Raw genomic sequence first — 26,242 nt, forward strand, 5'->3', positions numbered from 1 at the left:
AATTCAAAGTTAGTGTCACCTCGTGTTAACTGTCCCATTCGGTCCACTTAAGGGTAATTGTAAATAAGTATTCCCTTAGAGCCTTCTGATCTATCCGACAAGTTTGTGCAAAGTCTGTTTGACAATGAGTTACATTTAACTTTGACAATCAATCTCAGTTGGAATAGAAAACACACAAGACAATCTCATAAAGATTATGTTTTTGCCATACTTCGTTTTATCCACATCCGTGTGTCGTAATATTCTCAGTATTAAAATGTAAAACGGTATATTATTCTAATAATCGGAGCTGTCGACGCGATAAAATACATTTTTTGTTATTTATAAAGAAAATTACTAAGTACTGGTATGCTCGAGACGAAAGTATCAGCATGGATTTAATGCGATACGCGTAATTTCTCATGCGTGCGCTTGCGCATGAAAATTTTCTTGGCGAAAAAAACGCGACAGTAAAACGCGCAAAGTCGACCAGCAAGACTTTACGACTCACGATCATTTAACGTCCTTGTTTAGTCGAGGCGAAGGCCATAGTAGTGCAGTACAACGAAGAAACGAATAAATGGCTTGTTTATGTGCTAGAACGAAGGAAATAGGAAAGACGAGGGAGGTAGATTTATCGCGTCTGAGAAAACTCTAGATATTAGACAAGTTCCGATATTGTTTTGTTCTCTCTCGAGAAACTGATCCGCGGGTCCAAAGTGTGGTTTTCCGCGAGCTATTTTTACACGAGAAAGGTAAACGGCAAACATGGACTGAATACTACGATATATTTCTAAATTATATTAAATAAAATTGAATAATACAATCAAAGATATTGATTATTATCTGGTCGTAAGTATAAGATTGGAAAAGTCAAGAAACGAAAGTTTTTAATGATAACTATTTATAATAAATATTATTTATAATAGATAACAATAAAATAACGTACATGTATCCTTCAATTATACAATTTTTTATGTGTTTTTGTTTTTCATTAAAAATGCTTCGAAGAAATATTTGCAATTTCTTATTTATTGATTGTTATTATTACTTATTATCCCTGCAAGCGTGCAAGTGTGTGTGCGAATCGTTTGCGTCCTGGACATTTTGACTATGTGGTATTTTCCAAAGGTTCAATGATTAAATTAACAATTGCAAAATTAATTTTATGATATTATTATTGTTTAAACTTATAGTTAAGATCTCAAGAAACACTTGTGAATTTTTTCAGAATTTTTGGTGAAGTTGTTTAATATGCCACGGACGCAAACGTCCCCATATACCGTATAAGTGGTGCCGAAAAAGAGTGTACGGTTGCAGGGTTAAAATATTTGCAATTAAATATGTAGAAACTGTGTTTGAATGTACTTTTAAAAAATGTTATGCGGTAAGTGGAAGAAAATGATGTAATTATTATTTTTGTTAATATGATTTCTATTACATTATGGGAAAAGATTGTCAAGATCGAAATGTTTTAGAACTATTTTTTTTATATTTACGAATATAATTAATAACCAATTTAGTAATGTGAATTTCATCACCAGGATATGACAAAAATTAAAGAAATAATTTATTTTTTCAAACATTGAACAATAATAAAATTTTTTCTTTGTTTAGTCTACACCGTCTATAGTCATCTTGCGGACGTAATACATCTCATTTTATTTATTATTCAAATTGTGTTGTCTCATCGCAAACGAAGCATTTACGAAAAAGATGCTGTACAAACTTCGATGGTAACATTTCAGGTGTAGCAAGTTTTTCGCGTAATGTCGTCGCGAGACTTTTACGATCCGTGATCGCATTTAACGTCCCGATACTCCCGATTCAGGCGCGCTAAGAGGAAACGAAAAATACACACGAACAAATGGCACAGCTTTCGTGTAGTACAACACGTCGGAGGGCTGGAGGTTAGTCGAAGAAGTGACGGAGGGAACACGGATAAAATACGAGCCCGGTGTCACCATGTTTACGAGCGTAAGCGACGCAATCCTACCGAGGAAAGAGACGGAGTAATGCCGTTAAATGAATTTGTAATTCACAAGACTTTCCGAGAGGTGAACCTCGATGCATTCCTTCATATTTGCGCGTTGGTAAATTGCGCGGGCTGTTGGCGAGAAAGCGAAAAAGCGAGAAAGCGAGGAGGATAACAACTTCTCGTTTTACAGCGCGCATATACGCATACGAAGCTTTGTTACGAAAAATTGCATTATGATAATGTCGCGAAAATCCTTCCCTCGCTGCTGAGCGAAAATCATGTGATTTGCATAGCGACCGCTATGTTTCAGCCCAGACACGTCGTAAGAGGTAATGTGCCACCGTTTTGCATTATCATAGGCAAAGATCGCAGATTGCATGTATTCGATATATGTATAACGCAATGTCATTCTCTTTTTCGTTCTTGTTTCGCAGCGTGGAAATTATGCAGGCACCGGGCATGGTAATTACATGTACATCGAACACGTTGGTATATGCAAAGCGGCCTTCTTGCACCATTCCGTCATTCGAAGTTACGTTCTCGCGTGACGGAAAATCCGACATTAAATTGTGCCTCGGTATGACGTGCAAACTTTTCTTGATGCTAAAACTTAGTGTTTTTCGCGATACGATCTATAATATTAATAAAAACCTCGCGCACAGCCCATTAGCCCATTAGCCTCTTTCCAGGTAACGACGCCTCAAGGAGAATCTTTAGATCTGTTTCAACGTTTTATAAAACAGTAAATGTGAACGCATTGACAAGGAAAGGGCAGATCGAGCTTTATTTTGCTCACAAAGATTCGCCATCGAATGAAATAATGAAAGTCCCCATCGGAACGCGACGGGGACTCATTATAAATCTTTCTCGATGGAACGATCGCGCGCAATAGCCTCCGCGTGTTCGGTGGAACTTTAATTAAGTCACAAAGAGTTCCGCAGTTGCCGGACGCGAGCGGTTCAATTTTATTACGTCTGACGAAAACTCGAATTACTTATAACGACTCTAATCCAGCGCCTGTGTGCGATAGATGGACAATGCGCAATGGGAAGACTCGATGAGGACACTGCTCCTTAAGTCAGACAAGTGCATTAAAGAAAGGGTACCGATCGCACTCCGGATATCACGACGCATCGACTTTCTGCGGTGATGAATACACATGGAATGGAACTTCGAAGCGTTAAAGAGCTTTAAAGCTGGATCGTAGCTGGATCGAACTTCATTCGAAGAGAATGAGCGCTAAATTATTTAAACCGACTTTAGACGGAAGCTCGTGGCAGTGCGTTTAACGAGAAAGCAAAGAGGATTGCAGTTTCTGCAGAAACCTTCGATCGCCGCAAAACCTTAAGCAGATTGATGAAGGGTATTTCGATTTTATACGATGCAATTTTATAATCGATTAAATTATTCAAATAATAACTTTCTTTAGTTATTTGTAATATTTTTTATGTGTACCTACTCAAGAGAATTGCCCTTCTATAATGAAATACTTTCCCCTTTTCGACATCTTTTTACAAACGAAAGTTATTTGAAGACACCTTATAAATTATATAACATTTTTCTTAATTTAAACTATTAGAGTGCCAACTAAAAAAAGAAAATAAGTTACTTTAATGTAGTGGAAATATCAGTTTACTAATTTGTAAATACTTTATGGTTCTTTAGGTTGCTATTTTTCCACTATGCAATGTCATCAAATTTTTCTTGACAAAATAATTAACTTATACAGTTCTGATTAAATATTAAAATACGCAAAATTCAAATATTTAGGGAGATTTAGGTGTTTACAGATCTTTTTTCATTAAATACATAGCTAAACGCCTTTACGCCTCTCCCTCACTCCCTCCTATGCGGGGAGCGCATAAAAATGAGACGCGTTTAGTATTTGTCCTCCTATCGTGATCATGGAGGGAGAGAAGCTTGATCACAATGAAATGGAATGAAAGTGTGAGACAGAGAAAAATAGAAAGATACGAGGAGAGAAACCTTATTCGAGTAACGAAGTCTGAGTGTCTGAAAATGCTGACGACACTGGCTTTCTTACCCTTTCGAGAGGTGCCTTTTGCACGTAACGAGAAGAGCATTCTCGAAAAGGGATCGAAACGAAGGAATTCCGGAACACGAAAGGCGCTCTTTTCGTCGAAACTCTTCGTGATTTTCACTCGTTCTTCATATAATTGCACATCGAGAAGTGCAAATTATACGCGATTATATATTTTGTGACTGTTCTTATTTAGCTATAATAATTAATGAAGAAATTTATGAATAAGTTATATTTTCCAACAATATCTTAACTAATCATTTACATTAATATGCATACACGTATATCAATATTAAGTTATTATGAAAAGATATAAGTAGTAGTATGAGTAAACGAATGTAAATTGAATAAGACATAATACATGTGATTTCCGTTTAAATCCTAAACGACTATACATAATATGAAGAAAGAAAAGAAATTGGTAAGGCAATGGATTAATAACCAAACACATTATTAAAATGCAATACGTAGAAAAGTGTAAATATCTAGAAAGCAGAAATAGAGGTCTGCTAGTTAGACTTAAAGTGAAAACGGAGAATGTGTTTCTTTTTCTTTCCTCGTCGATCTTTTGCAGTGGTCGTCATTGTAGCCTCACGATAGCAGTATCTATAGTGCAAATCTTTTCGCCTCGACACTCACGACAACATTACGCGCGCAATGTAGTCTTATCATTTTCCCAACGATGTTTTTCCAAGCGCGAATTTCCGTTCGAGCAGCCAATCAGCCGTCCCATTGTGCGCTTTATGACGCTTGCCGATTGGAATGTATGTATTGTTATGGTTACGATGCGGTCTCGTTTCATCCCATCGTTTTCCGACCAAGTTTCGTCAAATGCTGTGACCTGAGCGTCCTGAGCTGCGGTGAGAAAAGAAATTCTGATATTTTTTTTTAATCTGCACGTGTGTACGATGCAGGTACTTAGAAAAAGAAAACAATACTGGTGGAGGGTCGCACTCGCGCACTATCCAGCGAATGAATGCAACTAATACAATTGCGTCGCAGGTGCATCCCTTACTTCGAACGCACGGGGACAATGCAAGAGAAGATCGAGAAAATCTTGCCGACGACCTAACCTACGACCTATGACCTCCAACCTCAGCCAAATAATTCACGCCTTTCGCTATGCTATCCTGGGAACAAATACGCGCCATCGTTTTTCGCCATGCTACGTTCTTCTCGCCCAATGGCGCATGAAACTTTCACGGATCGTAGTATATCAAGGCCGGATGAGTCCTGGTGTTCGGAACGATCGTCGAAAATCGCGATGCTTGAGAGAACATATGACGAGACATAAGTTCTCTAAAGAATTATGTACTGTTGTTTTAGTCTGCACGTAGATTGTTCAACGTTGTACGAAGAATTGTGGATAAACTGTTATTTAAAATGTATATATTTATATGTAATGCTTATATTTTTTGTTATCTTGCAAAAATATCATGTTTAATACGGGATGTGTTATGGGCATATCCAGGAAAATGCACGGATGCATTTGTATACGCCAAATGTCTGCAACTTTATGCTCTATCCTTGACATAATACAGAAGACAAATGAGAGGTGAAACAAACGTGAGATATCATAGGTGCAATACGCAGTGACAGATGGTAAAACACAACATACATTTGTTCATTATAGTAACAATAGGAACAACTATTGCATTAACTAAAACTAATTTCTAGTGGTTACACCAGATCTTTCTTTCTTTCTTCTTTTACACTGATCCTTAGAAATGTATTATATTTTATTTATACCTATATAGCAATTTCTCTCTCTCTCTCTCTCTCTCTCTCTCTCTCTCTCTCTCTCTCTCTCTCTCTCTCTCTCTCTCTCTCTCTCTCTCTCTCTCTCTCTCTCTCTCTCTCTCTCTCTCTCTCTCTCTCTCTTATAAAGTAATATGTTAATATTTTAATATCTTATATACATCAATATATGACAAAATTTTCTTAAATTAAATTCTTTTTAATCTTTCATATAATAATTCTCATTAAATTTATGTCACATGTGAAATTACACATAACGTTACAATAGATATTTTTAGAAACTATCGCAGTTGATAAAAAATTAAATACAAATGCGTATAATTAGAGATATCTATGCATAGATCGGTTTGAATTCCATTTCAAGCATATCGATATTGGACCAACGTGAGACACAATTAACTATACTTATACATATATGCAAAAGTTAATAGCATTTCCCCTGTTTTCTTCGTAAAGAGACTTATTTCTCTTGATCGATACGCTTTCTATTTTTCACCGTGCACTTCAATTCCGTACCTTAGTCGCTACTCGTGGCGTCAAGAAACAAATCGTTCGTGTTATTGGGCAAATTCGTAAGCGCGATACGCTTTGCTTACAGATGCGGTAATAAAATTTGTCTTCTCTCGCCAGTATCGCTTTTTCAATCTTGGCTTCACCTTTCCGACGCTCTGCGCCTTCTTTCTTCTGATTCGTTGGCGCTCTCCCTTCTTTCTTGCCACTTTACCTGGATCTGTCCACGAGTTTCGTCTCAAGAGTTTACCAATACGAAAAGGAAAATTAATTGTTTTTCTTCGTGGCAGCCGTGTGATTCTCGGATTTCCGTCTGCACGTTTTGCCTCGTTTCCTTCTCATTCTCCAACCGATGTTTTGTTTAGTTTAATCAGAATTAATCGTAACCATTCACAAAAACAATTTGCGAGCGTAGACGATTAACTACGAGTCGCATGACGAAAACCACGTAAAAGAAAACCGAATGTCGCGTTTAGGAGGTTTAACAAACTACAAATGAAATTTAAATGCCTTTCGTCGAGGGAACTAATTTATTGTAATACGAAATACTTGTGTATGAGAAACTTTAAAATAGTTTGCAATATTACATTAATATGTTGCTGCTAAGATTAAAGGACTCTAATTTGCTAATTGGTAACATATCTAGTAATTGGTAAAGCTTTCGTATAAAATAGGAGCAAAGTAATAATTGTTTCGTCTGTTTGGAAAACTGATTGTTCAGTCTATTATAAATTTAAACTCCGTCAATTTTGTCCGTATTAAAAATCCAGTTTGCAATCGAATATCGATTTGTTTGATGGATTTAGCATTAGTCTGCCAATACGTAACGAAGAAACCTTTCTCGGAAGATAGCGACTATCAGGGAGATGTAGAGAGATGATAGGTATACTTTAATAAGTACGCAGCTAGAGTTTATCTCGATATACGATATCGTTGTTGTTTATTAGTAATTCTTGTCACGAACTGGAGTTTTGTAACTACCGTATTCATCCCATTTACATTTTGGCCTCTATGAACTCGGAAAATACCGGCTCTTTTTTTTCTTCTGTTTTATTTTAACCTATAATACCAACCGCGATAGAACAAAATCCATTGCACTCACAGCGATTTGCGGAATTGCTCAAGCGGACCTCCTCCGCTGGCATAGTCTTAAGGATGATCCCATTATCTTGAAAGTATAACTTTATTGTTCCATGAAGCCTATACCAGCCTACACCATCATCGACTAAATCCTGTAGTTTTCTTACGTGACCGGCATCGGTCATTGATTCTTCGTGCGGATCTGAGATCTCTATCTTTCTTTTACCATTTTCTCCTTCTTCTCTCCATCCCCTCCCGCTCAAGGGATCGTACGCTTCTTCCGCCAAGTATCAAACATTCATCAAAATAAACTTACATTGCAAACGAAACAGTCTCATTCGTTACAGCGTAGATAAAGATTAATATCTGCTAAACCGATACATATTTTTTTTGCATAAAGTCTTGCATGGTTACACATGAAATAATAATAACGACGCGGATTTTTCAGTAACGTACGTTCCTCGTAGCTCGTAAGTATAACTTTTTCTTATCGAAATTGATATATTACATTTTTTATACAATTTTCAAAAATTAAACGAATTTATGAACTACGTTAGTTGTGGCTGTCACGGTCAAAAGATTTTCAACGGCAGATAGCGAATGTTAGCGCGCCATGTTCGAGCAATAAACTCCGTTGCGGCGCTATAACCGCGTCGGACTTCCGTGGAAATTTTAATTCAATTAGGAACATTGTGGTCGAGGGTTAAGGCGAAAGTCGGTATTTAACATGGAATTTAGTTAAGGAGTTTCCTTTAACTTGGTTATAGTTTTCAAGCAGACTCGGCATACTATACTGTTCGCGACAAAGACGCCCGGCCCGAAAGTGAGCACACGCAGAGAACCCTGACGAATGATATTAATCGCCCAACGTAGATTGTCGCAATTCCCGCAACATTAATAAACAAAAACTGTTCCTTTTAAAAATTTACGCTATTTTAAAAGCTGTTATTTTAATTGCTGAGATATTTCGAATAAAAATAATTCTTTATTATTTCCATATGACGTGGATATTATATTAATAATATAGAGCAATATTTAAAATATGTTTACTAAACTAGTTTTCTCTCTACATACAGAGAAGTTCACATGGCAATATACTCTCTGGGTTGCCATCACCTTCCGAGAAGTAGCGATCTAATAAAAACCGACACAATTTTTGGTCGGATTTGAACTCGGATCTCCGGGCTCATTCAGGCTCATTAGACCAGTGCACATTTCTCTGCGCCACTTTTTGTAAGCGTGTTAACCGTGAGTTGGATGTACTCCAACATGTGGTTCACATGTAGAAACTTTTATAATATATAACATATAGAGATCGTACATACATTTTCGCAAAAGATTATTTATCTCAATTTTTTTCATTTGATTTTTGTTCAATATACTATAATATTTTAGGGAAAAAACATTTGAACTAAAAATACTACTGTTTATATACACATCGAGAATAATTTAATTTGATCTTATCTTTCGAAGCTTGTTCTATAGAATAACAGTTCAATGATGCCCAATCATGTATTATTGTATTATATCGAGTTTCGTTATGAGTAACTTATAGTGCAAGCATATAGATTATAAATGAGAGCATCAGAAGGATAAAGTAAGAAGACAGACGTGCACAGGAGGATTCAAAGAACATCATAGCGATTCAGGATGAAGAAAAGGGAACGATAGAAGATAGCTAGATAGAGAGTAGGATATATGCATATATCTCTACAATATACGATGTATAATATATATGCAATATACATAGATCGAGAGATTTAAGAGTGATTAGTTACGTTAGGAATCGCGAATCCGATCTCAATGGCCTTGATCCTGCTTCTCTATCGTCGTAATTCAAACTTGCAGACTATCAGAAATGCATTGCATACGGAATCATACACGCAGTCGAGTCTGTCACAATAAAGGAAGGATTTACACAACGCTTACGGCGGAAATGGAAACGATTTGCGTCTTTGAATTCTGTATGACGTTTGTGATAACGTAATATTACATTACGTCGAAACGTTTCGCAATCTTAACCTGTGCATGTGTCACACAAATGTTTTTCATTAGAATAATTTACATAAAAGCTGGATTAAGTGAGTTAAAGCAGTTTTCTAATAAAATTGGTCGTGCCTGAGAAATTATCGTTTATATTTAATTCTGAATACAGATTAAAATTTGTTAATCTCTACTGAATTTATAGTGCAAATTTATTCCGTTTAACTTTTCGATGCGTTGAATTTACTCCGTAAACTCAGCGGACTCTAGAGACTTAACAAAGATGCAAAATCAGAGTAACTAATAAACTGATAAATTTGTCATTGTCTCAATAACAAATTCATCAACACGCACAAATTATACAATTATAAAAGCGTCCTAACTAATTAACGATTGGATATACATGTGATGAAAGAGTGCGAGAACGAATCATTACTTAATCCGTTTATTGCGTATATCGCAAGTCTTGAAGTATCGATATATGATTTATTGCAATGGTATATTCGCAGCTTTACTTGAAAGAAATTTTCGTAGGCGACTCGAAATTGTTGAAAATTTAATTAATCTTATATGTTGAGAAAAAGGACTATTATTCATATAATCGATTTAAAAATAAAACTAAAACTAATTATGATGTAGGTACGTGTAACTCATTTAAGACAATATACTCTAAATGGTATCTAATAAAAACATAAAGAATATATATGTATAACATTTCTAAAATATAATTGATAATCTTTAACGTATGAAAAACCGTACATATACACGAAAGAAAGAGACGGGAAGAGATTAAAAACTATTATTATTTATATTAAATGCGAAAATTTTATTATTATTAAAATTTACATAAAAGTATTATTATTAAGCTTTAGACCAAGATTTAGTCTGACCGAAGATGGCACTTCGCTTTACGTAATTTTTATTATTTTAGTCGACCACACTAATAAAAAAGATACGTCTTAATAATAATAATAATAATAGAGTTATCAACTCCTTTGCGATACGGCTGAGTGACCGTATCATTCGCTCATTCGCTGTCATGTCAGATTTTCCGCATGAATCACCAATGATAAGCTTTTGTTTTATGCCGTGAGCACAGATGGATGATAAAGACGCAAAGCGAAATTTTTCTCACGCCTCACCGTATTTCGCGCTTCTGTCGATCACGTTCACATCAATGAATGAAATAAAATCTCTTTTTAAAAAGCCTCGCGTACAACTCGGTCGCTCGGCGATTTCACTAACCGCGAAACACGGCTTTGGCCGAGTAGTATTTCCAGTTTTTATCTTCTACAAAGGATGGAACACGATCGAGCGATATTTCTGGCATATTAACTGGATCGCGAAACGCATTGCGGCATTTAATCCTTTAACATAGTATTTGTGCTCGATATGGTACATGGCTACGTAACGTATTTACTCTAACCAGTATAACTAATAATTCTATACATATAATGCAACTGAAATATTCAATATCAAAAGCCGATTTTTTTATTAGATAAATTAAACTTTTTTGTATTATATCTAACAATAACTTAAAAATAAACAAAAGAAATCTTAATTTTTTCTAACTACATATGTATATATAAATAGCAAAAGCTAAACCTATATAAATTAACGCGTTATATACATATATTAGAGCAGTATAAAACGTTCTGGTACGGAAGCATAAATTTCTCGGAAAAACGTTTATTTCACGAGCAATGCACAAATTTCTCTTGCCCACTGCACGTTTGTCTTTCATGAAGACTGGAGTTACCATGTTGTCAGATGCTTGAAGATATATACTTTCTCAACGGGTTTATGAAAATCCCTCTTCCAAATTCGTATGTTCTGGAAAATATAATATCATCAGTGGTTTTCAAAACAGATAATACAATCAACACAAGATAATACAAATATTTATTTCTTCCGTCTTTTTATTATCGTTTATCGACTTCTACTGACTTCTACTATTATAACTTCATAACAAGATTCTTTTTTAAGTCGAATCTCTCAGAATTCTTTAATAATGCAATAAAACATCCTAACATTATTTTCCCCAATCATTATATTTTCATAAAAAATTTATTAAATTTAAATTGTTAATAAATTTAATTTGTTGATTGATGGAACATTTCCAAATACGTTGCGTGTTAAGAAGCAATTGCTTTGTGAAGGAACGAATTTCGAAAACTTGGATGGATTACTTCGCCAGCTATCTTTTCGGCACCGATATATTTCATTGGGCATAAAGGCTGCTCCCGCGATACCGGGTGTCCAGAGGCAGACGATGTGTACGGCCCTGAACGGACAATGGCCTTAGAATCGCAGATTTATGGGGAAACTTTTCCTCTCCGACTGCGAGGGCCGCATGCCGCGGCCGCACCCCTATTCCTCCGGTCGGCGGAACTCGTCGCAAAGAAATATTATTATCGGCGCATTGCCTGCGAATATGCTGAAACGTGCTTCCACTTCCGATCACGCGTGTTATCACAACAATGCGTGCGTTATATCACGGACAGTTATTTATCAGCGAAGTAGCCCGAGAACGAAGAGGCCCGCGCTCTCTCCAGCGAGAGAGGGAACACGAGATTAAATTCAGCCATTCGTAATAAATAGCCTAGTTAAATACGCACATTGGAAAAATTATTAAGCACGACGCTTCCCCAGATTATCGCGGAATCCTCTTTGCGGAATTTCCCTTTATTTCATTTATCGAATAAAGGGAAATCGCGTATGAAATAATAACGACTATTATTAATAAAATACGATACAAATAGGAAATAGTAGGGAGAGCGTAAAGTAAAAGCATTATTTAATATTATTTTTCGTAATCTTCCAATTTTTAGTTGTTTATGCAAAAGTCTATGAATATGAAAAAGATTCAATGTATCTCGATAAACGATGGCGACTAATCGCAATGTGTTGTATTTACGAATTGAAATCAGAAAAGTTTCGTCTTCTTCTCACACGGTCGAAATTAAAAGCGTAACTTTTAATCTAACAATGCCATTCCGTTTCTGGTTATCATTAATTTTGTAATACGTCACAAAATACAACGTCGTAATTTCTAATGTAATCTTCCCCTATTTGTGTGTTAAATAATTCTTATTATACAAAAAGTTATATCAAGAAATATTCTGCCGAATATGCGAAAAATTGCATTGAAAGCACTGACACTGAATCGATAATGTGCTTTAAACTCATAAAGATTTCGATAATACATTGTAATTGAGATATTTTAAGTCTAGTGCTAGTGCAATGTTTTATCATCGCGTTACATCAAATTTTTTCAAACAAAAATTAACGTCAAAGAGTCGTTAAAGGTATTCAACGTTTTTTAAATGAGATACTCGAGAAGAAGCTTATTTACAACTGCAATTATTTTAAAAGTTTGCGTAAAACATAAAATTTTAGATTTGACAACAAAAGTTTTTGTTAAAAGTTGAGAACTGATTAATTCAAGACGTTACAAGTTCTTCCAATATTTGACATTCTTGATCTATAAATATTCTTTAGGAGTGAGAAAGAAAAACGTGTTCTGAATTTCAAATTGGTTAAGTTTATCTTGCTATTTGTGTCAAGTGCTCGACAAACAATATAATATAACATCACGCGCACGCGAGTGCTGTGCTATTTAACATACTAAAAAATTTCATCCACTGAACGGATCGGTGAAAGTGTATCTGTGACAATCACAAAATATGAAATTTTAATTTCAAACCACGTGGGTAAACGATAGAAGGAACAAACGGTAAAATAGTTTACGGTTGGTTCGATGTGAAAACATCGTACGTGCTTCCAGAAGAACTTGAAATTTGTGCCCATCAACGTTTCCTCAACGCTTCGAACGTTTGCCTTGTGTCTAACATATTTTCCTCTACATTCAGAATATTTCCGTTTTTACGCCAACTCGAATGGGAAAATTTATCGTAAAAGCACGTACGATACGCGACAAGCTCAATAAATTTCAGAATCTGCCGAAAGAGGATGATAATCGCCTTTTAATAAATAGTAAAGGGTTTTTGACATTGCGCGCGTAAGCACGCGCTCTATCCACTTTACGATCGGAAGAGAAATAGGGATTAATGACGCCAGCGCGTAACAAGCGCGCGGGCATGAAGAGGAATAAATATCGTCGCTTCTAATTATATCCGGAGCACTCGATTCTCCGATGTGCATAATATGTAAACACGTATTGTTTCAATTGATGGCGTTTTTAATCTCGCTGATCTCGCTTATAACGGACGCACGAGACTATTAATAACACTCTTGACGTCTATTAATGGCGACATTGTAGCAGCGCGCAGCGGTGCAACGGCAACAACGGTCGATAACGCTTTCTAACGAAAACCAAATACTTGAATGAATAATAAGGGACTTTCGATAAACCCATTGGTGTTCTTCATCACGCCCGTATTGTACACATAAATACACACGCATGATCCCAGATGCAATAAAATCAAGGAATAAACATTTATTATAGTAATAAACGAATCACGATGCGCTAATATCGTAATTCGCTTAATCCGTAAATCGATGGCAATATTTTTACGGTCTTCGACCAGTTAACGATTATTTTGCCGTAACAATGTATCGGAAATCCGCGCTATCCACGGTGGATAAGAGCTCGTTCAGAAGAGAAGAAGTCCATTCCACTTTGATAGCTATCGAGTGGCTTTTAGTTCGCGGTGGTTTATGAATCACAAAGCGATTTCAATGGCGTGACCGTTATGCTGCACAATATTTCGTCGTAAAAGCAAACAGTCGTCTGATACGTGCGATGAATCGCCAGCTCGTATTTACTCGGTAGATCGGATAGATGATAATAATCCTCTAGCAAAGGCCTCTAGCAAGTATGAATGTATAAAAATATAATATTTCGAAAGAACCACGGTTTGAACAATGAAGAACTGCATCCTCAACAACTACCCGCGCCCTTTATCATAAATTTTACGAGGCAAGCCTGGAGGAGGGAATTTATTATGCATCGTCATAACGCTTCAGGTAAACGCGCACCTACGCCGCCGCGCCGCGCCGCGCCGCGCCGCGCCGCGCCGCACGTTTACGAGTTTGAGAAAATTAAACGCAGGCTGCGAATAAGGGTACAGCTATTTTGTATATCAAATTTTTATAACTCTGATTTATGACCTGTCTCGTCGGTAGAGCGAATTGTAATAGTCCACGAGAAATTAGATTTCTCTGGAAACATAATTATATATCTCTTTTAGATTTAGAATGAAAGACTCAGGATTCGCCCAGAAATTGAGGCAATTGAATTTTAAACCATGTACACACGTCCCCGGAAGAAATATATGCCTGCATTGTCAAATTTAATTTATAATTTCGTTTTTATTGCTTCAGCGGTGATTAGAAGTGATATTAGATATGTGATATAGATAATGTGAATACAAACGAAGCTTGATGGCACGTACGCGCATGTATATCGCATTCTATCGTAGACACATGTTAGATCGTAAAACGTCGTTAAATATTCATTCGTTATTCGCGCTCGATCGGACGACTCGCATCGGTTTCCGATGAGACCGTTTCCTTCATTTTTAAATATCGTTTGCTCATGAGGAACGACCCATAAAGCATCATAAAGTACCATAAAGCGTCGTTGCATGGATAGCACGTTTCTAACGATACCTTTTGTGATTTGTGTGCTTTCCGCACTCTGATATTTCCGGATTGGATGTAATCGCGGCTTCGAAATGGGATAATACATACGAAAACGCTACAAAGGCAAGAGCAGCAGATATATTTTAAATGTTTTTTTATGTAAATATAGTTCGCTTATGCGTAAGCGAAGTAAGTTATGCTTGCGGAGAAGTACAGCGCTCAACCGTTATTCTCACCCGCAAGAAATTTAACGCAAATTGGATGGATTTATTAGAGAGAAGGATTCTGTGAGAGAATTTCATTCTAACAAGTTTATCTAATATCTTTGATAAATTCTTAGTAAAAGTTTTTAAAATTGAAAATGATGAAAATAATAGGAGAAAGATGATAAACAATAAATCATATAATTATCGAATCATATCTTCTCAAAGCAGAAATTTCTTCTTTCTTCGAAATAGAATTATCCTTTTCAAAACATAATGCATTTATAAACATGTTCTCATATCTTTGGCTTGACTAATAACATCATCGAAACTCATCCAGTTTTATACTTATACTACATTCATTAATTACATTTCTATATAATTAATATTATCGTTTGACTTTACAAGACAATTAACTGCTAATTCTCTTGTCGAATGATTGAGAACATTGTATCCGATATTATGCATATTAGTAGGTATTCATAATGATTGCGCGCGCGTGTCGCAACGTCATCTATAAATTGGTCAGAATTTCTAAACATCGGCAACATAGCTCAATATACACAGTAAAAAATTTTGTGTCAATGGAAGTCCACTCTCAATTTTGTGTTAAAATAACTCATTCATTGTGTTATTTTTGACATTTAGAAATGTTATAAATGTCGATATAACATTTCTAAATGTCAAAAATAACACAATGAATGAGTTATTTTAACACAAAATTGAGAGTGGACTTCCATTGACACAAAATTTTTTACTGTGTATGCATAACATAAATTACTAATATTGTCAAACGCTGTTTCCGTCTACAAAACACACTCGTTTTCTTTCGCATTTTCTTGACTTACTGTTAAATCTTAATGTTAAATCTTAATCTTTAAAATTATATCTTGTAACTACGCAATAGAACTTGTAACATCTTACGATCAAAATTTATCTTTACTGTAAATATTTTATCTTTTGAGGGTGCGAAAACTGAAGAACATTGTTGTCTTATCTTTTACTCTCTTGGCAGAAGATAAAACAATCTTGCTTTCATAAAATAATAAAATGCAAAGAAGTATAAACAATCGATGGATTATGCTTTATGATATACAATAACAGTCATTAATAATCATGAGCGCCGACATGGAGGAACAAAGCATTCGTGATCCGCACGATATTTATTTAAGGAAGGAAAACAGAGGGGCGCCTAAATTATCATTTTAATAGAACTTTATATCTGTGTGTGTTTGCATAATTATAATATATATAGATTTATATATACTATTTATAAAAATAGTTTATTAGAAATTTTTTCCAAAATAATTATTCATAATCGACTGTCTTTTTATGTTTCAGGTAAGCTGCATCTTGATTCACTTTCTAGCAATGAAGACATATCACAATAAGTAAGTGTAATACAGAGACGATATTCTATATTAATTTTTGCTTTACGAATTAAATAAAATAAAACATAAAATTTATGTGCGTGCGTCGCAAATCTAAATGATATTCTACAAATCTTAAGATCATGGCATATTACAAAGATGTACGAAAAATCTTTCTTCAGAAAAGATTCGCGCAATCGTTCATATCGATCTCATAGCCAGAACGATCATTGTCATTTCACATATTTCTTATTTCAAAGATTCACTTGTGCCATACTCCATACTCCTTGCACGTACAGCTTCGTGTTTTGTCCAGAGATTTCTTTATTTCTCGTTTAGATGGGATACGGAGTAGGTGGATCGATCTCGTTATACGTTGCCAGGCTCGCCTTGTCATTCTGCCGTCACGGCTATGCGTTTTGTCGAGACAAGTGTCTCCGGGAAACGTGACTGGACGACAGAAGGAAATGTCCAGGAAATAAAGCTGGCGTGAAAGGTGGAACAAAAACAAATCCAACCTATATCTTCCGTCGTTGCCGTTGGCGTCATTGCCATTGTCGTTGTCGTTGTCGTCGTCATTGTCATCGTCGTCGTCTTTTTCGTTTGTTGTTAACCTCATATTGATAAGTTCGGCGAACATTCAGATATAGTATTATATATATTTCTTTGCAATGCAATTGGAAACAAAATGTACATAAAAATGCTACAAGAAACATTCGTATAATTGCCTATCTTAATATTGAGCCTCATTCTGAGGATATTAATAATTGTCTTTAAGATAAAAGAGAATATATTGCAAAAAAAGAGTTTCCTCGAATAATAGAAATGATACATGATACGAGTCCGTATTTATTGTTATACAGCTTTGTGCATTTTTATATACATTATATTGTCCTTTTCAAGAAAATAAAGAGAAAATATAACGATTATTTAAATTTGATGCATCCAGATCAAAACCTAACAACTTTAATGGTCATTTATAGTTATATAATAAATACAGATGTAGAAATACAGTAAATATGACGCAATTGATAATTAAATTAAAACTGAAATAAAACACTTTTAACCTTTTTAGTGTAAAATTTACAAACAACTTTTTTTGCATTAATATCAGAACTTGCAATTAGAAGTATATTAATATAATCGTAAATCATCAATATATATACTTTTCTTAAAATTCTCGTAGCTTTAATACGGCTAAAATCTCAGGTTTTGATAGTGATATGCAATTGGAGGCAACTCGATAGAATAGTCGAGATAGCTGAAGTGGAAAGATAATAATTAACGCTACAATTTGATTCGATTAGTATTGAATCATGGCTTCTGTGTGAACTTTCTCTGAATTTTATACATTGCTTTTCATTATAGACATTTTAAAATGCAAAATTTACAATTATTTACATTTTTCGAAATTATTCTTTTTTTATATACATTTAATTATTATTATTATAGAATTTCTCTATCAGTACAATTATTGAATGGCAATATAAGGTAATATTTGTTCACTGTATTTTTATGTTTCAATCATGATGTATTTAACTTTTGCCATATTAATCTCAGCGCAAAATTTATACAATATCTTTTTTCATATTACATATACGAAAGTATTATATACGAGTGTGCAAATGCGAGGACGTGAAAACGCCGTTTACCATAATATCCTGAGAACCTTTGTAACGAACTGCTTGCCTTAACCGGACAAGTTGTCTCGGCATTTGCTTAACTGTTTGCCTGTGCTATACAGGACGACGGATGCTCAGACAGAAAATTGGAGACGCAATGTATAACTTAGATCCCTTTGTCGTTTTGCATGAAAAAGAGAGTAAGAGTAGAACAACGTGCAGCAAAACAACGTGATACAAACCAAGCATAATCATACATAATTTCTTACAAAATAAAACTCTATCAGCCGATTAGACTTCACTACAACTGATGAATAATTTCTCTATTATATTATATTATATTATATGTATATTATGTTTTAGTTGAATTCCTCAAGTGTTCAATTTATACTGAACATTTTACACATTTAATTTAATTAATTTTGTGTTTACTTTTACTCTTACGTAAGAAAAACTTGAGCTTTATATTTATTGAGATAAATTTTTGTAATGTTTGCCGTTTCAAACAATTGTGAAGAATACAAGCTGAATTAGAGAGCACTTCGCGCGCACGCAGCGGATGTTACAATGAACTATGATCCCCATATACATGAGGAAAAACTAGCCAATAGCATCGCAGATATCACAGCACGTTCGAGTCGAAGCATGTGCTTTTTATTCTGCGACGAACCGTTTTGTCCACAACGTGCTCTCAGGAAATTTGCCGTAGATCGTTTCCTCAATAATGTTAAAGGGTGTGCAGTTAAGAGAGTAGGTGACTGCGAGGTCTGCGACGAATCGTTGTGCCGGCAGCGAGACTGCACCCAAGAATTCATAAATTTTCCCAAAACCTTTTAGGAGAAGCATGCTCGTAACTCCACTAAGAGATTATGCCGGTTTTTCACGAAGTAAAACAAAATTTGCAAATTGATTAAAGATTACATCATCAAATGAACACTGTCGCCAAACGCGAATTATTTCTTTCGATTAAGACTTCTCTTTTTTTTCCTTAGTTGCAGAATGATGCTCTTACGGCGTAAGTTATAACAGTCAGAAAAATGAAAAAAATGAGAAAACTTTGGATTAAAGATAAGGAATTCTGACTTAAAGAGTATTTTGATTTTTCTTCCGCTAAGATAGCTGAAGTCAGCGCCAAATGAATTTTTTTAATCTCCGAGCATAATGTGGGATAGAAAAACCACAGAAAGCTGCAATGTACGACGAAGCTCGCAACTTCAGAAGCGCTTTTTCTTTATCGTGAATATTTCAGGAGTTTCACTCGTTGTGGTGCTTTCGCAGGATACCGGAAGAGCGCGGTGGTGCACGTCGGAGCGGAATATGTCAGACGTTCGTTCGACGTCAAAGCAGCGAAAGAGTCCTTGACCTCCCCACTTTCCCCCCTGCACCGTAGTCTCCTTGGCTTTGATTTTTTATTGCGCCGACTTTGATTTTACTCCTCTCGTATCCGCGTACGGGGATCGGACTTTTCGAGCGCTTTGCCTCCGACTTACAGGAAGTATCCATCCTTGCCCTCCATGCAGGCTTTGCAAGGTTTTATTTGCAAGGCGGATGATCCTGCTCAAGAGTTGAAGATTACTCTCAGGTAGAATATGAGCTTTTACATACGAAATCGAGAATAAAAGAAATAAATAGAAAAAGAAGATAATTACATTTCAATATTTATTATAGGTAAATAAATGAAATTTAAGAGAAATCTTGCTTCTACATAAAAAGCAGAAATATAAATTATACGATTATATATTTATACTAATAGTTAAAATACTTCTCAAAGTCAACATAATTTTAACAATTAAATAGATATTATATCTTTTGTTGTATCTTATTGTAAAAAAGCCTCCATGCTCGAATGTGGAAACTGAAAAGTATTGCGAAAAAATCAATTTTGAACTTATTCTATTGAATTCTTTTATCTTATTGACTTTATTTAATAAATAATTAATATGTGCAGAGAAAGTTTTTTGAGGTGTAGAAAAAAGAATGAAGTTATTATATGGGCATTATGTAAGAGCTAACTTACATATTTTAATTTTTCAGTAAAACAACATATCGCGCTAAGTGCTATGACCTCCCTTATCATATTACATTCAGCAACAGACCAGGCAGTTGAATGTCACGAGCAACTTAAGGAAATGTCGAGTAACTCAGTGCTTCCTCTTAATATGATCTGCTATCATTAGGGTGGCTAATTCTTGTATCATCCCTCCGCGGCATTACCTAATACTAGCTCTAATTGAATTAGCCAAGAACGTTCAGTTAAGCGGCGATATAACATCTAGGAAGAGAAATGCCATTTCTTGTAAATCGGTTTAGCTCACTGAATTCTGAGAATATGTATTACGCTAATGGAAAGAATTTTTTCCTTTCCCAAAACATTATAGAGATCACATAGGTATATGTTTTTAGATTTTATTATTATAACTATCAATCATAATTATTGTTAAATGTTTAAAATTATTTTATAGTTGTACGTAACAATTGCAATTATAATTATTGTTATAAGCATTACATAAATATAAGAATAGTGATGTTAAGAAATTATTGTTTCTATTATATTAAACAGATTTGATTATTATGAAATGACAGATAAAAAAGTATGAAACTTTGAAATAATACTTTGGAAAATAATTCAGGACGACGACTCTGCAAACAAGTGCGACAAGCTAGAAAGCGTATCGCTATATGATTACGAATGCTGACACGCCGATGTAATTATAAAGTTTTGAAACTCTTGCGAACACTGTAAGATTAAAAGTCAGATGGTAATTTCGCGGTACTTTCATACAAACTTGAGATTAAACGGTCCTATGTTCTAGTATGCTATTGCAAATCTTGGCTGCAATTCCTTCAATGTACAAATATATGTTCGCGAGAAACACACTAAAGACATGAATAAATCAAATTCTGTCGATTCAAGCCACACGTGTTTGAGAACACCTGTATAACGATGTGAGAGAATATATAACTCACTACTAAAATGGTACCAGCTGTACTCTAAAGGACGTAGTACCTATACTAAAAGTACATTATTGTCGAACGAAAAACTTTACTTCATTATTATAAATTGAGAAATACTTGCCCGTACTATGAGATACACTATCGAAATAACTTAAAATTATTTTGAATTGTGTTGCTAATGATACGATAATATTATAAATTTTTTCATTGAAATGCTATCTAATATTCTGATTTCTCAATGCAACGAAACATTTTTTGTCAACAATTTATTTATAAATTCATGCTATGCAACTCTAATGGAAAGATGTACAGTACCAGTATACAGTCCATCATATCCTTCGGACTTGACGTTCGACGATGTCGGCCTCGGGAGCTTTTTCCCACAGCGTGGAAGAAAGATTTGTGACCAGCAATATTGAAAAGCGTAGGAGACTTTCAGCCGCAGAAGCTTTTCCCACTTCGTCGCCCACCGCGTTACCATCCACCCATTCGTTCTCCTCTTGCGTGTATCGGTACACTTAGCTTCGATACACTTTCTCTATGTCCGATCTTTTTCCTGATGTTTTTCCTCGCCGCGCTGTGATGAATGTCCATTCTGTCATGACGGAAGAGATTAATCCGAGCAATTTATTTAATTTTTCACATAATTGTATATGCGCGCAATAGAATTGTAACAATCCTCAAACCGTTTTATATAAATTCGGACATGAGCTACGAGAATTCATAATTTAAAATCGTTGCCATGGTAATCGCGTAAATAAATTAACGAAGTTCGATTAAAATTCAAACTCACGAGTCTGCAGAGTTTCGATAAATTCTGTTTACGATGGTGCATATTCTGCTATTTTCTCCATGATAAAAATTTATAAACTGCAACGATTAATTGCATCGTGCTCACATATATACATATCCTGATTCATAAAATTAATAAAAAATTACTGAGCAACTTTTATGAGTAGAAGCATCGGTATTCCGGCGTGTACCAGAAAGTGCTTGTAGTAGAATAAAAAATTTAATATAATTTATATTAAATCTCTTTTTATATAAGACATTGTGTTTCGATAATATTACTATATTTCTTATATTTTTTGCAATATTTTTAATAAGATGTACATTGCAGTAGCTTTACTTTCTATATACGTGGCAAATTAGTCAACTGTTTAAATCTACAGTAGCTCGAGAGAGAACTGAAGGGAACTGCATAATGCATAATAAGAACAATATTCCGCTTGTGACATCATGACCTGCTTTTGATCAGGGTAAAGTGCCGCCGGCCGTCAATTAATTCAATTCCTTTAGTCGACCGTAACTGTAACGACCGCACTGACCGTCAACGACATTGGAACCAAATCGTTGCAAATCACTTTAGTTCGAGGCATCTCTAAGAGACTATAGGAATGATTACATTCAGTAATCATGATTACATGCAGATAAATACAAATTCTCATAGCTACTATAATTGTGAATATATGTATAATTATATGACATGCATATGATACAACTTGTTTCCTACTCCTCTCTCCTTTATTTATATATTTGCGATCACTTTTGCGATAATCCTCTCGGCGTGTGAATGGTGCGCAGCTGCAACTGTTGCGAGGGAGCCATGAAAATAAAACAAACGCAAAGAGAACGGCCTCGGTTGACCAACGAAATCGATAACAGGTGAGAAGTGCCAAATACCATAGTCGGAAACAAATCACTAGCTCTATATTCGAGTTATTTGTGTGGCGATTGTGAACGAACGCACCGTCCTGTAACCATAAACAAGTTTTATTTTATTTGCAATTCCGCCGCACATCTTCCCAAAACTTACATACATATAGTTATAAAAAACAATATTTTGATATTTTTACCTTTCAAAAGTAGTAATTTTATAGTTCAATACATATATTACAATATTATTCTAAATCTCTTATCTCTAAATTATTTATAATTGCTACAAAAGATATATTTGAACATAATTTTGCTTACGTTTATATTATTTATAATAGAAGACAATTTATTTGTGTTGATTATTTTGCAAATTCTTAATTCATTGCTGAATATATTCTCATCGTCACATAACTGCGATATAGTATATATACATGTATTTAAAAAAATAATTTTATAATTTAACGTATTCACGCTACATATATATACATACCGCGCTATATCTGCATAAGCTGTTTCAAAGCAATAGTTATTCGTTATTCGATATATGTAATCAGCATCTCATACGCTAATTAGATGTCGTTGTGTTTTCTACGTTATCCCATATTCAACAAGATAAATTTTAATTTTATATTTTAGAGACGTAGAATACAAAATTAAATCTGCCATGAAACTCGAGCATGTCATATATGCAATGATGGTAGCGAAGGTGTTAAATATTTTCGGTACGTAGTTATATAGTTACACGCACGGACGAATAACTTATAAATGAAGCTCGACAGTTTGAAATAATTATATTAGCTTCTCGACGATGAAATCGTGCTGATATAAAATATGAATCTGAGGCCTGATACGCTATAGTCGGTGATGCGAAAAAGCTGCCGAAAGTAAAGATCAACCAACGTTAGAAACATGCAGCAAAGTCACGACTTGAGTAGGTTCTCATTTTCTATCAGTACTTACAGATAGAATATCGGAAACGATTTGGGTCGCTGGCTCGAATCGAATTATAGGACTTGAAGGTTGAGTCTGTCGAGTGGTGGCGCCGACAGGATCTGTCGACGGTGTCATGATGGTTTCTGTACATGCCCTCGAATAATTACACACGAGTGCACTGAGAGGATCTTCGCCCGCGGTCTTCTTCCTTCTGTCTGTTCCTTCCTCTCTCGTCCCCTAGCTTTTTCTTTCTCTGATCTTCTTTTAGTCTCTCTCTCTCTCTCTCTCTCTCTCTCTCTTTTTCCTATTCACGCAACCACAGTCGTATTTATATAATAGTGAGTTGTCGAGAAACTTGACACTCTTTAACTTTCTTCTCAATCGAGTAGTTGAAATCCGGATGACGGTGTACGATGCAGCAAGCGTAAATTTAATTCAATGTTGCCAGTTTTGAGGATTACAGTGGTGTGTTCGTTGAAGCTCGAAAAGTATTCAGACTCAAATCGATCCTGCTTGAAATGATAAAATTGTTACTAATTTTTATATAACAGAAAGAAGTCGAAAGTTTCCTATATTTCCGGTGTTTTATATTTTACATTTTACGTCGCTGGTACTCGTTTCAAAACGTATTATGAACATTAATATGAACATTAAAACTCTTTTAAAGAAAGAGTCAGATTTCTATCAATTATATCGGATTTCTGAAAACGGGGTGCTAATCTTTCAGAGATGATACTTTCCTGCACTCTATCAGACGTCGAATATTCTACGAGGAAGCGTGCCCCCTGTGCACGGATCACATTAGGAGTCCAATCGCCGCTGGGTGTAGCCAGCCACTTTTGGATGCATAATGCAGTCTCTCCAGTCTCCGGGCTGCCCTGTCCTCCATGGAAACCGCCTCATGCCGCAACCTATCCGTGTCGTGACCAGGCTGCGAACTAACAGCCACGGCTTATATGCGCTCTTGCTCTTTATTGCACCAACCACCCTTGGGCTCGCTGCGATGTCTCGAACCTGCTCTTTACTTTCAGTCACCCCACCTATGGCGCTATCATAATATCGGTTTCATAATTCGTAAAATATAAATTCGACAGGTTTAAGACTCTCGCGTCAATATATGGCTGAAAAGAATTGTTTTGATTCTTTTGAGGGCAAAGCGTAATTGAACTTTTTATGATTATCCATTATTCAACGAAACTTTAAGAAAGAGCACATAAATGTCTTAAGATGTTTGTACATATAGTGTCCTTATTAAAAATTGTTTTTTGTAAAATAAAATATGTATACAAAACATAATCATATGTTTCGAGAAGTCTCGTTCACAAATACGATTTTTTATAATTCGCTAATTTTTATACACAGCAGGACCGCCTATTTAAATTCTCACTTGGATTAATTTGTTCGACATATTGCATTTTATTTTCACTATACTTATTGTTAGTATAAAAGTACATATTAAGTACGCGACCCATTATAAAAGATTTAAAAATCATACAATTTGTTTTGTGGATGTTTCCATATGAAATTAATTCGCGGCTATCTATTTCACTGTTTTCGGCCTCTCTCTTGTACTCCCCAGTCCCCCCAAGTTAATACGAAGAATGGAAGCAGTAATGCGTGCATAGCTCGCACATCGATGGCGTACACGTCAGTCTTCATACTGTAATGTCGGCCGTCGATAGGACATGAGGATGAAAAATGACCAAAAGTTCCCTCCAGGCTGAACGATGCGGCAAGGTTGAGGGAGTACAGAGGGAGGTGCGCGAAAGAGAGGCGGGTTGTGAGTGCTATTGATTGCTCATCGCCATTGTTGCCGGCCGCGAGGACCAGAAAGGGTAGGAAATAATGCGATATTACCGAGCAGAAAGCGGTGATAAATTGATATCTAAACCGCGGCTTTTATGACACCAGTCGTCCCGTGAAATTTGCATTAAGCCACTGCTGTCAAAAGAGGATCCAGCTTCCAGCTACGAGACAAGGACAGTAAGTCAACATCAATTTTTGGACATTCCTGGTCGGCTGTAATTTCCGACCATAAATATTTACAGCTTCGAACGACGATAATTTCTATCGGCAAATGGCGTATAAAATTAATGATTTATTTCGCAATAGCGTAATTATTGTGAAATGTCTGTTAAAGTGCATGGGAGGTTTATAAAATAATGATAGCTGAGATTTTAATGTCAACTATTAATGTTAACTTCATAACTTGTCAGTAAAGATCAGAACGAGATTGAAATCGAGGAATACACGGAGCATCACAGGACGATAAGGATCCTTTTTGAAGAGATAAAATGTGAATTAATCGATGTTGCTTTATTTCGTGAGTCGTCAGACACGACAGAAGGTCTAATGGATCCGACAAACCATCTGTCCTCAAACTGGTTTTATTCTATTACGCGAATTCATTCATCTTAGGTTCTTTTCATTTTCTAGAAAAGAACGCGTGCTTTTACACATCCCGAGGCTTCCTATCTCAAGGAGATAAACGATGTTCACTGTCACAGTTTGATATGGCACGTATTTCTATTTCTATTTCTATTTCTATTTTCCTGTGACATCCCAGT

General features: G+C 35.4%; 1 protein-coding gene and 2 long non-coding RNA genes across 3 annotated transcripts in view; 2 read left to right on the forward strand and 1 right to left on the reverse strand.

Annotated features, from left to right (window-relative positions):
- Positions 1–26,242, forward strand: part of LOC139773039 (uncharacterized) — a 291,846-nt gene that overhangs the window by 217,065 nt on the left and 48,539 nt on the right. The gene's annotated exons all lie outside the window — the stretch shown is intronic.
- LOC139773043 (uncharacterized) lies at positions 465–6,798 on the forward strand. Its single transcript, XR_011718247.1, has 3 exons — positions 465–734; positions 1,211–2,286; positions 2,392–6,798. It is a non-coding gene; the product is annotated as an uncharacterized lncRNA (long non-coding RNA).
- LOC139773046 (uncharacterized) lies at positions 10,183–24,104 on the reverse strand. Its single transcript, XR_011718251.1, has 3 exons — positions 23,703–24,104; positions 21,402–22,840; positions 10,183–11,162 (listed from the first exon to the last, which is right to left on the reverse strand). It is a non-coding gene; the product is annotated as an uncharacterized lncRNA (long non-coding RNA).

This window comes from Temnothorax nylanderi, unplaced genomic scaffold, assembly GCF_030848795.1.
Source record: "Temnothorax nylanderi isolate EJ_2023f unplaced genomic scaffold, tnyl_v1.0 TNYL_tig0056_pilon, whole genome shotgun sequence".
In the NCBI taxonomy this organism is placed as follows: Eukaryota; Metazoa; Arthropoda; class Insecta; order Hymenoptera; family Formicidae; genus Temnothorax; species Temnothorax nylanderi.